This window comes from Oncorhynchus masou, unplaced genomic scaffold (genome assembly GCF_036934945.1).
Source record: "Oncorhynchus masou masou isolate Uvic2021 unplaced genomic scaffold, UVic_Omas_1.1 unplaced_scaffold_4010, whole genome shotgun sequence".
Lineage (NCBI taxonomy): Eukaryota > Metazoa > Chordata > Actinopteri > Salmoniformes > Salmonidae > Oncorhynchus > Oncorhynchus masou.
In genome coordinates, this window is record NW_027010410.1 from 22,501 (window position 1) to 27,551 (window position 5,051).

Genomic DNA, 5,051 nt, shown 5'->3' on the forward strand with positions numbered 1-5,051 from the left:
CAGGTGTGTGTGTTTCTCACCAGTCTGACTCTGTGACCAGGTGTGTGTGTTCCTCACCAGTCTGACTCTGTGACCAGGTGTGTGTGTTCCTCACCAGTCTGACTCTGTGACCAGGTGTGTGTGTTCCTCACCAGTCTGACTCTGTGACCAGGTGTGTGTGACCAGGTGTGTGTGTTCCTCACCAGTCTGACTCTGTGACCAGGTGTGTGTGTTCCTCACCAGTCTGACTCTGTGACCAGGTGTGTGTGTTCCTCACCAGTCTGACTCTGTGACCAGGTGTGTGTGTTCCTCACCAGTCTGACTCTGTGACCAGGTGTGTGTGACCAGGTGTGTGTGTTCCTCACCAGTCTGACTCTGTGACCAGGTGTGTGTGTTCCTCACCAGTCTGACTCTGTGACCAGGTGTGTGTGTTCCTCACCAGTCTGACTCGGTGACCAGGTGTGTGTGTTCCTCACCAGTCTGACTCTGTGACCAGGTGTGTGTGTTCCTCACCAGTCTGACTCTGTGACCAGGTGTGTGTGTTCCTCACCAGTCTGACTGTGTGACCAGGTGTGTGTGTTCCTCACCAGTCTGACTCTGTGACCAGGTGTGTGTGACCAGGTGTGTGTTCCTCACCAGTCTGACTCTGTGACCAGGTGTGTGTGTTCCTCACCAGTCTGACTGTGACCAGGTGTGTGACGAGGTGTGTGTGTTCCTCACCAGTCTGACTCTGTGACCAGGTGTGTGTGTTCCTCACCAGTCTGACTCTGTGACCAGGTGTGTGACCAGGTGTGTGTGTTCCTCACCAGTCTGACTCTGTGACCAGGTGTGTGTGTTCCTCACCAGTCTGACTCTGTGACCAGGTGTGTGTGACCAGGTGTTGTGTTCCTCACCAGTCTGACTCTGTGACCAGGTGTGTGTGTTCCTCACCAGTCTGACTCTGTGACCAGGTGTGTGTGTTCCTCACCAGTCTGACTCTGTAACCAGGTGTGTGTGTTCCTCACCAGTCTAACTCTGTGACCAGGTGTGTGTGTTCCTCACCAGTATAACTCTGTGACCAGATGTGTGTGTTCCTCACCAGTCTGACTCTGTGACCAGGTGTGTGTGACCAGGTGTGTGTGTTCCTCACCAGTCTGACTCTGTGACCAGGTGTGTGTGTTCCTCACCAGTCTGACTCTGTGACCAGGTGTGTGTGTTCCTCACCAGTCTGACTCTGTGACCAGGTGTGTGTGTTCCTCACCAGTCTGACTCTGTGACCAGGTGTGTGTGTGTGTTCCTCACCAGTCTGACTCTGTGACCAGGTGTGTGTGTTTCTCACCAGTCTGACTCTGTGAACAGGTGTGTGTGTTCCTCACCAGTCTGACTCTGTGACCAGGTGTGTGTGTTCCTCACCAGTCTGACTCTGTGACCAGGTGTGTGTGCTCCTCACCAGTCTGACTCTGTGACCAGGTGTGTGTTTCCAGGTGTGTGTTCCTCACCAGTCTGACTCTGTGTCCAGGTGTGTGTGTTCCTCACCAGTCTGACTCTGTTACCAGGTGTGTGTGACCAGGTGTGTGTGTTCCTCACCAGTCTGACTCTGTGACCAGGTGTGTGTGTTCCTCACCAGTCTGACTCTGTGTCCAGGTGTGTGTGTTCCTCACCAGTCTGACTCTGTGACCAGGTGTGTGTGTTCCTCACCAGTCTGACTCTGTGACCAGGTGTGTGTGTTCCTCACCAGTCTGACTCTGTGACCAGGTGTGTGTGACCAGGTGTGTGTGTTCCTCACCAGTCTGACTCTGTGACCAGGTGTGTGTGTTCCTCACCAGTCTGACTCTGTGACCAGGTGTGTGTGTTCCTCACCAGTCTGACTCTGTGACCAGGTGTGTGTGTTCCTCACCAGTCTGACTCTGTGTCCAGGTGTGTGTGTTCCTCACCAGTCTGACTCTGTGACCAGGTGTGTGTGTTCCTCACCAGTCTGACTCTGTGACCAGGTGTGTGTGTTCCTCACTAGTCTGACTCTGTGACCAGTGTGTGTGACCAGGTGTGTGTGTTCCTCACCAGTCTGACTCTGTGACCAGGTGTGTGTGTTCCTCACCAGTCTGACTCTGTGACCAGGTGTGTGTGTTCCTCACCAGTCTGACTCTCTGTGACCAGGTGTGTGTTTTCCTCACCAGTCTGACTCTGTGACCAGGTGTATGTGTTCCTCACCAGTCTGACTCTGTGACCAGGTGTGTGTGTTCCTCACCAGTCTAACTCTGTGACCAGGTGTGTGTGTTCCTCACCAGTCTGACTCTGTGACCAGGTGTGTGTTCCTCACCAGTCTGACTCTGTGACCAGGTGTGTGTGTTCCTCACCAGTCTGACTCGGTGACCAGGTGTGTGTTCCTCACCAGTCTGACTCTGTGACCAGGTGTGTGTGTTCCTCACCAGTCTAACTCTGTGACCAGGTGTGTGTGTTCCTCACCAGTCTGACTCTGTGACCAGGTGTGTGTGTTCCTCACCAGTCTGACTCTGTGACCAGGTGTGTGTGACCAGGTGTGTGTGTTCCTCACCAGTCTGACTCTGTGACCAGGGTGTGTGTTCCTCACCAGTCTGACTCTGTGACCAGGTGTGTGTGTTCCTCACCAGTCTGACTCTGTGTCCAGGTGTGTGTGTTCCTCACCAGTCTGACTCTGTGACCAGGTGTGTGTGTTCCTCACCAGTCTGACTCTGTGACCAGATGTGTGTGTTCCTCACCAGTCTGACTCTGTGACCAGGTGTGTGTGACCAGGTGTGTGTGTTCCTCACCAGTCTGACTCTGTGACCAGGTGTGTGTGTTCCTCACCAGTCTGACTCTGTGACCAGGTGTGTGTTCCTCACCAGTCTGACTCTGTGACCAGGTGTGTGTGTTCCTCACCAGTCTGACTCTGTGACCAGGTGTGTGTGTGTTCCTCACCAGTCTGACTCTGTGACCAGGTGTGTGTTTTCTCACCAGTCTGACTCTGTGAACAGGTGTGTGTGTTCCTCACCAGTCTGACTCTGTGACCAGGTGTGTGTGTTCCTCACCAGTCTGACTCTGTGACCAGGTGTGTGTGCTCCTCACCAGTCTGACTCTGTGACCAGGTGTGTGTTTCCAGTGTGTGTTCCTCACCAGTCTGACTCTGTGTCCAGGTGTGTGTGTTCCTCACCAGTCTGACTCTGTTACCAGGTGTGTGTGACCAGGTGTGTGTGTTCCTCACCAGTCTGACTCTGTGACCAGGTGTGTGTGTTCCTCACCAGTCTGACTCTGTGTCCAGGTGTGTGTGTTCCTCACCAGTCTGACTCTGTGACCAGGTGTGTGTGTTCCTCACCAGTCTGACTCTGTGACCAGGTGTGTGTGTTCCTCACCAGTCTGACTCTGTGACCAGTGTGTGTGACCAGGTGTGTGTTCCTCACCAGTCTGACTCTGTGTCCAGGTGTGTGTGTTCCTCACCAGTCTGACTCTGTGACCAGGTGTGTGTGTTCCTCACCAGTCTGACTCTGTGACCAGGTGTGTGTGCTCCTCACCAGTCTGACTCTGTGTCCAGGTGTGTGTGTTCCTCACCAGTCTGACGCTGTGACCAGGTGTGTGTGTTCCTCACCAGTCTGACTCTGTGACCAGGTGTGTGTGTTCCTCACTAGTCTGACTCTGTGACCAGGTGTGTGTGACCAGGTGTGTGTGTTCCTCACCAGTCTGTCTCTGTGACCAGGTGTGTGTGTTCCTCACCAGTCTGACTCTGTGACCAGGTGTGTGTGTTCCTCACCAGTCTGACTCTGTGACCAGGTGTGTGTGACCAGGTGTGTGTGTTCCTCACCAGTCTGACTCTGTGACCAGGTGTATGTGTTCCTCACCAGTCTGACTCTGTGACCAGTGTGTGTGTTCCTCACCAGTCTAACTCTGTGACCAGGTGTGTGTGTTCCTCACCAGTCTGACTCTGTGACCAGGTGTGTGTGTTCCTCACCAGTCTGACTCTGTGACCAGGTGTGTGTGTTCCTCACCAGTCTGACTCGGTGACCAGGGTGTGTGTTCCTCACCAGTCTGACTCTGTGACCAGGTGTGTGTGTTCCTCACCAGTCTAACTCTGTGACCAGGTGTGTGTGTTCCTCACCAGTCTGACTCTGTGACCAGGTGTGTGTGTTCCTCACCAGTCTGACTCTGTGACCAGTGTGTGTGACCAGGTGTGTGTGTTCCTCACCAGTCTGACTCTGTGACCAGGTGTGTTCCTCACCAGTCTGACTCTGTGACCAGGTGTGTGTGTTCCTCACCAGTCTGACTCTGTGACCAGGTGTGTGTGTTCCTCACCAGTCTGACTCTGTGACCAGGTGTGTGTGTTCCTCACCAGTCTGACTCTGTGACCAGGTGTGTGTGTTCCTCACCAGTCTGACTCTGTGACCAGGTGTGTGTGACCAGGTGTGTGTGTTCCTCACCAGTCTGACTCTGTGACCAGGTGTGTGTTCCTCACCAGTCTGACTCTGTGACCAGGTGTGTGTGTTCCTCACCAGTCTGACTCTGTGACCAGGTGTGTGTGTTCCTCACCAGTCTGACTCTGTGACCAGGTGTGTGTTCCTCACCAGTCTGACTCTGTGACCAGGTGTGTGTTCCTCACCAGTCTGACTCTGTGACCAGGTGTGTGTGTTCCTCACCAGTCTGACTCTGTGTCCAGGTGTGTGGTGATGTCCCAGGTACATTCCTTCCTACTGGGATATTTATCAGGCCAGTTGGGGCTGTTCATGGTCCCGCTGGGGCTGTGGACCTTATGCTTACACTCAGCACACACACACACACACACACACACACACACACACACACACACACACACACACACACACACACACACACACACACACACACACACACACGTGCAGCCAACCAAGCACACACACACAGACAGGAAGCAGGGGGTCAGGGAGGAAGAGGAAATGAAGCAGCAGGAGAGGGAGAAGAAGGAGAGACGGAGGAGAGACGGAGGAGAGAGGGAGGAGAGACGGAGGAGAGATGGAGGAGGAGAGAGGGAGGAGAGAGGGAGGAGAGAGGGAGGAGAGACACGGAGGAGAGAGGGAGGACGGAGGAGAGAGGGAGGAGAGATGGAGGAGAGA

The 5,051-nt window shown here is 54.1% G+C and overlaps 1 pseudogene; it reads right to left on the bottom strand.

The window, feature by feature from the left end:
- The window catches only part of LOC135534847 (dorsal-ventral patterning tolloid-like protein 1), a 20,312-nt pseudogene extending 15,592 nt beyond the window's left edge, over nucleotides 1-4,720 (bottom strand).
- Nucleotides 4,721-5,051: the final 331 nt, after the last annotated feature.